The following is an 8,622-nucleotide window of genomic DNA, read 5'->3' on the forward strand; positions in this document are numbered from 1 at the left end:
AAACCCTAAAAGCAGACAATGTATTCTGGATTCTGGCCCTTGGTTTTGGCGAAACTCAGGCCTATTCATGAAGCCATGGAGCCCATCATTTGATCCCTCAATGACAGTCATAACCTCAGCACCAGTTTGAGTGAGATTGCCAAACCTACCATTGCATCTCTGGAATTTCTCCTTGCTAAAAGCCATTGGAAATACAATTGGGAAATTTTACTGCAATGTCCAAAATAGAGGAATATGCCAGAACAACCTATGCACGCATCTGTGTGGAAAGGAGTTCAACACCTGATTCCCAGCTGAAATAAACCTAACAAGTAAAGAATATGTGTGGAACTAGAAACTCAATATGAAAGTGTCCTCTTTAGATGTCGATCCTACTTTGAGACAGACCATCTAGCCAAAAATTGCCCAAAAGCCTCCTAGAAAAATTCTGCTAGAAAGAGTCACCACAGATCTACATGGTGGGAAGGAGCACAAAAAGAACATTACGCTGTCATCAAGGAAGAACACTCTCCAGAAAACTCTGAATCGCAAGAAATCGGGAAGAAAGAACAACTCTCAAGACAAGCAAGGGGAAAGCCCCGCCAAACAACAAAAAAGTAAACTCGACAACCCCTCAAGCATCAACAGTTATGAGGATTCGAGTACCGCACAAAATAAATCTTCATTTAACAGTAAAGCATATCTCCTAGACCAAACTTCTCTCTCCGACTATCCTCAAAAGGACAAACACAACGAATTGCGAAGCTAAGATAAGAACCATAAGAGATGAAGGATATGCAAGATAAAAGAAGTTGGAAGATCATAGAGAAAAAAAGAAAGCTACAGCACCAATCTCGCGAAGAAAGACGAGAAGCCAGACAATTAAGAACTAAGAAAATTATAGGTCTAATAGACCAATTTGGTCTCAGTGGACGTTAACCACCACCACCACCATCATCATCATAAACTCAATTAAAACCTAATCAATACACATTACATGTTATATAAACTCAATTCAAACCTAATTAGAAAAGATAGGTATCATTCATCTCATTATTCAAAATAAATTCAATAAAAATAATTAATATCACTATGAATATTTAAATTAATATTATACTTTTCTAATTTTTAAAAATAATATATCTATATGTATATATATATAAATTTTAGATATTTTAAAATGTTTTCTCAAATTATATTTAAATTCGGATAGATTTATCTTAATTTTATTTAGCAAAGGCTTAAGAAAGACAAATCTTTCAAGATACAAAGGTATTTTTAAGTGCAAAATTTGAAGAAAATTTTGACTTCTAAACATTTGATCCTCACTTGAAAAATCCCAAACTAAAAGGGATTCATCATCTTTTAAATAATATAAAATTACTGACTATATTAATGTAAATTTCAAATATGAAAATATTCTTATTTTAATTTATTAAAATTATATATATATATATATATATATATATATATATACACACACACACACACATAGAGAGAGAGAGAGATATCTGTGTGGGGGGGATTATTGTAAATATTGAATATTTATATGCTTGTTAATTAAATTTAATTATAAATTTGTGAAACCAAGTAGTTATAAATATGAATAATTATTTTAACTTATATAGTTAAATGGGTCTTTATTTATACATATTATTTATTTATATTTTTTATATGTGTAAAATTTAGTATTTATATTGATAGTAGAAGAAGATTGTGCTAGCCTACCACTAGTGAAACCATACCCAACACAAAATTTCAATTCTTTCAAAATATCAAAAGAAATATGGATTTTTTTGTTGATTGAAGAAAAACATGAGATTTATCTATTTTGTCACATAATCCTTCTTCTCTATGGAGATAAGATATGAAAGCATAAAAATAAACTATATGTAGAGAGGAAAATAAGCATGTATGTTTTTTTTCTCATAATCAATAGCTTTGAGGGGGATGGGATCCTTGTTACTACCACAAGAAAAACCAAGATGAGTAGGAGGTCCCATTTTCTATTTAATTTTTACAATTATGCAGTTTATTTCCATTAGAAGTTGTTTCATTTTTTCAAGAGACAAGATGATCTCGTGTTTGATCTCATTTTTATCTACAAGCACTCTCCCCAAGAAAAACTTGATATATGAGTAGACATCAAATTTGTACATGTTGAAATTATACTTTCCCCTTATATGACCAACATTAAGAACCCAGTCTTCCAACTCAGCAAACACTTCAACCCCTATAAGATTACTCTGCTCATTGGAAAGTTCCCTTTTCATTTGAGTGATAATTTCTTGGTTTGGTTGATGGGTCAAATCCTAGTAGAAAGTGGTTGAGCTCTCAACTTGGATTTGGTCTTTGGAATAGCCTCTATGTTGGTAGTAATTTGTTGTATGCCTGAATCTAGATCTTTGTTGTGGCACGACAATAAACCAAAAATTTGAGAGGGTTGTGGTAGGATTGAGTGGTCTCGCAAGTGTGGAGGAACCCAAATGCCACTCCCAAACCTTACTAAGACGTGTTAGAGGTTGATTCACTTCTAGGCTTGGAAAAATTGTAGGAGAATAACATCGATGAAACCAAGAGTTAGGAAAAAAACAACCAAATACTCTGAAAATAACTATGCACAACAAGTTTTCTTAGCTCTAGATAGGGCTTGCCTAAGGGATGACACTATGCTGTCGGCTTGTACATGTGTGAACTATGGAGTATTGTGTGCTCAAAAGGAATGTAAAAGTATAGAGAACCATAGTGCCAAAAGGGAGGATGCCAACAATAGCCTAGGAAGAGTAAACAGTTGGGCTGGGCCAACATTTCCCTCTTGATCATTGAGCTAGTAGTTTGACTCCCCCAACAAAAAATCTATGATACTAGGTAGGAGATGATCTACTTGTTGCACACTTTAGAGAATTGAGAAGAAGGGAATTCCCAACACATGAGGATTGGAACCTAACTGCTGAAGAAACCCAACTTTTTTGTGCTCCATACTACTCCCTTCTATAAGTATCCCTATGTGGTGTGTGAAGTCTTGGTTGAGTACCCATTAATGGATGATCATTGAATGTAGGAAAATTGATGGGATTTTTCCCGTCATCCATATCGATGAGAGCTATATTGTTAGAAATATAAAACCAATGCAAATCCCATGGAAACCCTCTTTACATCGATAACCAAGTTAAATAACGAATGCAGTGCAGGCCCGCCGGGTGGAGAGATATTATGGTCATCTGTATAATTTACATGTCTTAATTGTAACACCCGAGGGACTTGTTTCATGTTGTAGCGGCTCAGTCATGGTTTAATGGACGGTAGCAACACAATCCCCATATTTGTTGACTTGGGCACCCCATTTCGGGGATGCATCTGGTTGCATTAAGAATTGACATTCTAGCTTGAGAGAAGATTCAAGGATGGAATACCAGGGGGAGGAGAGATGATTGAATTGATGAGAGAAATCATTGTTGGCTAGCTTATTTTCTATTTCATTTCCCATTCAATGAATATGGGAGGGGATGACAACATGGGTTTTTAGCTATGGGAAGTGTCAACTGTAAAATCCATTTGAATATCCAGCATTATGAGACCTTTAATAAAGGAGAGGCATAGAGGATTTTAGAGATCATTGAGATTATGAGTTTCATGTCTCCTTAAACGATAAGACTAGAATATCCTTATGTTATTGTGATCTTTAATCATTTTTCAAGAGTTTTTTTTGTGAACTACATTATTAATGTACTTCCCCATATATGCATAGAAGATATAAAGGAGTGAGCTCACGTGATCTTTTAAAGCGTCCCCAAATCTTACATGGGCTAGGTTACCTTTTGAGGCCCCATTAAAACTGAGCTTCAAGAAGTTTTTGTTGGGAGGAGACTAGATTGCAAGTGTGGAAGTGAGGCTATGGGTGACACTGGGAGATGTGAGGGCGCTTAGATGAAGATGTGAACATTGTAGAATGAGAGTTTTTACTCTTATGGCCTCATAGTCGTGACACAGAGATGTGAGGGTGCCTAGATGAAGATGTGAACTTTGTAGAATGAGAATTTTTACTCTTGTAGCCTTATAGTCGTAACCCCTTAATGATTGAACTACAATTGTTTCTCAAACCTTATATACATATTACTTGAAACCTATATACATATCTTATTTAAATTTATTTTTATAGAAAATTTTGTTTATAATTTTATTAATTAAAAAAATAATTATTATTTATTACTTTACATTGTGTTTTATTATTATTATTATTATTTTAATTTAACCTATATACATATTACTTGAAACCTAATACATATATTATTTAAATTTATTTTTATGAAATTTTTTTTTATATTTTATAATAAAAATAATATTATTATTTATTACTTTACATTGTGTTTTATTATATTATTTTAATTTAATATTTTTTTTCGGACACCACCGCGTATCTCCAATACTAATTGATAAACATTTAGACCCATTTACCACCACTACAACCTCTCTTCCACTCTATTATCACAACGAACAACATCTAAATATCAAAATCATTTTTTAAATATCCCCGTCCAATATTTATATAACATTCACATTAAAGTCATATTAAAAACTCTCTTACACATTCTGACAAACACTCCCGATTCATAGATTTTCGAACTAAAGCAATGGTCCCTATTAAAATTTATTAAAGCCAATGGTCCAATCAAAGCCTCACACACAAAGCTGTCACTATTAAAATTTATTTACAATGCTCAAAGCTTGCAGTATTTGAATAGGGGCCGGTTGACCGAGAGGAAAACGCGATGAAGCCACATGTTTGTGGAGATGGCGTGTTTTTCGCTGCATCATAATTAATCGCATGTTCAAATAATTAAAGATATTCGCTTCAATCAAAAGCTCAGAAAAGTTTTCCTTTTTCCGTCAAAGGTGTAGATTTAGTCGCAACCACCTTCAAATAAAGTTAATGGTGGGAGGCGTTGGTGCAGACATGGATTTCCTTGGTGTTCTGAGGAAGAAGGAGAAGGTTGAGTTAATGAAGAATCTATGCAACCCAGAGGGGATCCGGAATGACCAGACCAGGTTGAATTTAGCCGTTGGTGCAAGCACTGCGGAGGCGAAGGATAACAGCAAGAATGCTCCGAGATTTGATGGTTCGTTCAAAAACTGTGTTTTTGAGAAGGGGAGCTTTCTTTCCCTATTAAGAGATGGGGTGATGTTTGAAGAGCACGGTGGGGAGGAAAAGGGGTTCCCTTCTTGGATTAGCACTGTTAATGGAGTTTCTAAGCGCTCAGTTGAAGAGTGCATTCCTCGGTCACTGGATCTCTCCGTTCTTGGAAAATGTTCTAGTTCCATTAATTTATTCACCAACCAGTCCGGTTTTGGATCCCCAATAGGACTCAAGGGGGATTCGACCACAAGACGTGGTTAGATGATGATCAAGCTGTTTCTTCTGGACATGTGACCAGTTTTAGGTGTGGATTCCAAAGGATAGAATAGTTAGTTGTGCGTTTATTTTAAGCTAATTTATTGTGTTCACATAGGTCTGTGATGTTAATGGTAAGCAAGTTTATTTTCGAATCCAGGCCCAAGCAATCTCGTGCACAATTGACAATTTTCTACGGCGGAACAGTGAACGTTTACAACGATATTCCTGCTAATAAGGTATGGGATTGCCAAATTTAGATTTTTGTTGAGGGTTGGAAATTGTAATTATTTAGAAATGGGGAGAGTTGGATAAATTTGGAGAGTCAGGTCAAGCTCACCGTTTTTCTGAGTTAAGTTATATTTTGGAAAAAATGGAATCTAAAGTTAGATAAATTTTTAGAGTCAGTTCAAGTTCATTGAATTTTTGAGTTAAGTTATATGTTGGAAAAAGTGAAATTTAGCGTATATGTGCCTGTTAAGTTATTTTGATCTACTTCCTAATTGAAAAAATTTAAATACCCTTAACCAAATTAAGTCAAGTCGAATCAATCAAATTTTAAATGATCAATACGAAACAGCCGCTTTTCTCCGTACTTTAAAATATGGGCAAGACCTAGTTTAGGCCAATAATGGCATCTGTTTTACAGGCTCAAGCCATATTGTTAAATGCCGGCGGTGGAAATTATTCTAATTGTCCAGTTATTCCAGTTGCCCCGAAGGGCCGTGAATCGCAGATCACTGACCTGAAAACATTACTTCCTCGTGTGGAGTTATCGAAGGGGTCACGCATCCAGCACGCACCTGCTAGTTGCAAGATGTACGCAGGTAGGTCTAAGGCCACCAGTTATCGAAGACCATCAATATATGAGATAATACATTTTTTTTGTTGTTGGCAAATTCAAGTAATATTTCTGGATGGCAATCTATTAATCCTTATTGGCATGACCTTGTTTAACGTTTTGAGTGTTTTTTCAGAAATTATGTGAAACCATTTGGTGGAGATTTTTATAAATAAATTTAGAATTTTGAAAAACTCTAAAACATTTAATGATATTTCTTGATTGCATTTGATTTGAGTCACACCAACTTTAGATTTTTTACATTTTTTTTAAGCATGTCTCCTTTCTTAAGGGAAGATACAACAACCACCTAAAATTCATGATCAGTCCACTTGCTAGGCGTATCTTCATAATAATTTCACTATAAAGACTACTGATTCCTGGTCATGCCTTTTGTCAATGACTTGTGATCAGATCTTCCACTAGCAAGGAAGTATTCTCTTCAGCGATTTCTGGAGAAGCGCAAGGACAGGTAACATAATTACTTCTTATTTGTCATTCTGGTTTACAAACATTATGCATCCATGTATGGTGAATGGGCTGTGCCAGCTCAATGTTTATTGATTGCATGTCCTCGTAATATATTGCATCTTGAAATTTTCTTTTACAAGGAGATGCAAAGTTGCATCTTGAAATTTTCTTTTACAGAGAGATGTAAAGTTGCATATATTGCACCAAATTACAGTAATACATGGTATCTGAGGGCTTATTCTAAACCCATCATTCTTGTCTGTCAGCCATTGAAGCTCTCACTAAAAACTAGAAATAAAAGTGATATCATCTGTTGTGCTGTGCAGGCTTAATGCAAACGCAAAGTCGCCATATAGTACGGTAGCTGCAGCAGACGATAGTAAATTTCAACAATATGCACCGTCGTCGTCAGACTAGAATTCTTCTCGACCATGCAAGGCCCTCTCATATTTTCCAGAACAACAATTTTAATGAGTATTTTGATAATACATTAATACCACTGTGTATTCCCGTTATTCATAGGTATTTATAGTCGGTTAATCGAGATTGCCCAGTTCTAGTTACTGAAGATGGCTGACCGCAACTACCTTCTGTTTGGTTCGTATTTCATAAATTAATTACTTGAAAATGATAAAGCAGCTGTTCCTTTCTGCATTTTTCTCATGTTTTCAGCCATAGGCCCACACTACAACGAATATCTAGATATTTATGAATCCTTGTTATACACATTGCGTTCACATTAAATATTTGTTTGTTTGGAGAAATCGGTCGCGACCACATGTAGGTCCGTGAGTGATTTTACATATTCTGCACGCGGTATATAGATATCGATATATATATTTCCAGAACTATATCGAGTATCGATTCCAGAACTGTACTGACCTATTAAGATATTGCGGATATTTTGAAAATTTAGAAATATGTGTCAAGGTTAAATGGGTTTGGAAAATATCAAACTGTAAAAGTGAAATTAAGGAAATTTTATATAATTGTGCTTTTTCATTTGGGGCTTGCCACTTGAAATATTTCCAAAGTGATTAGTCCCGGCTTTGGCACCTGAGGAATTGGAATGAAAGTTAGAAGTTGACCTGCAATTAATTCGATGTTTCACTTATTTTTAATTCGATGTTTGACTTAATTTTTTTTTTCCGTAGTCTAACGTTATTTTGGGAAATTTTAATTCTATTTTAAAAAAATAGAATTTGACTAGGATTTTTATAAATTCAAGTAAAAATTTCAAATTTCATAATTTTAATTGTTTTAGAAGTTTTTGATGGTGCTGAATCTATTTCCATTATCAAAAACATAATTCAAATACTACATTTACATTGTTTATTTTACTTTTAATCCACTGCAAATCTCAAACTCATTTTCAATTTTTTTGAAAATTGACTTTTATTTTGTTTTGGTTGGCTTTTGCAATTTTTTTAGACACGGTAATTTCCCTAAAATGAATGCAATTTTTTCCTTATCATTATTTTTTTTTGTTGGGAAGAGTGTATTGGGTGTAAGGAATTATGATGATTATGGGAAGTTTGTTGGGAAGAGTGTATTGGGTGTATGGAATTATGATGATTATGGGAAGTAAAAAGCCATTGTTAAGGCATGGGTTGATGAATCGTTACATGAACTCGAACACGGAACAGAGCAGAAGAGGGTGATATTAAAGGAATCACTTTTTTTTCTCCATGTTCCAAGGAGGTGATGGTGAGCATTAAAAATGTCTTTTCCTTCTTTTAGTGATACAATTTTATTTCTATTCTAAACTAATTTTGTGATATAATTTTATTTATATTCTAAACTAATTTTGTTCCACAATTTACTTCCTACGGGTGAATATTTGGTTTCTAGCTATCATCTATGCTATTTCGCGATGCCGAGGGACTTATGTTTTTTCGTATCGACCTTTGTATTGTGTTACGAGGTACTTTATATGTTGGGT

The 8,622-nt window shown here is 34.3% G+C and overlaps 1 pseudogene across 1 annotated transcript; it reads left to right on the forward strand.

Annotated features, from left to right (window-relative positions):
- The first annotated feature begins 4,760 nt into the window (after nt 1-4,760).
- LOC149176781 (protein TIFY 10b-like) lies at nt 4,761-7,424 on the forward strand (annotated as a pseudogene). Its single transcript, XR_016258667.1, has 5 exons — nt 4,761-5,417; nt 5,529-5,607; nt 6,018-6,195; nt 6,624-6,681; nt 7,007-7,424. The product of XR_016258667.1 is annotated as a protein TIFY 10b-like (transcript).
- Nucleotides 7,425-8,622: the final 1,198 nt, after the last annotated feature.

This window comes from Pinus tabuliformis, chromosome 4_1 (assembly GCF_031772625.1).
Source record: "Pinus tabuliformis cultivar Carrire ecotype Pingquan chromosome 4_1, CPIR1, whole genome shotgun sequence".
Classification (NCBI taxonomy): Eukaryota; Viridiplantae; Streptophyta; class Pinopsida; order Pinales; family Pinaceae; genus Pinus; species Pinus tabuliformis.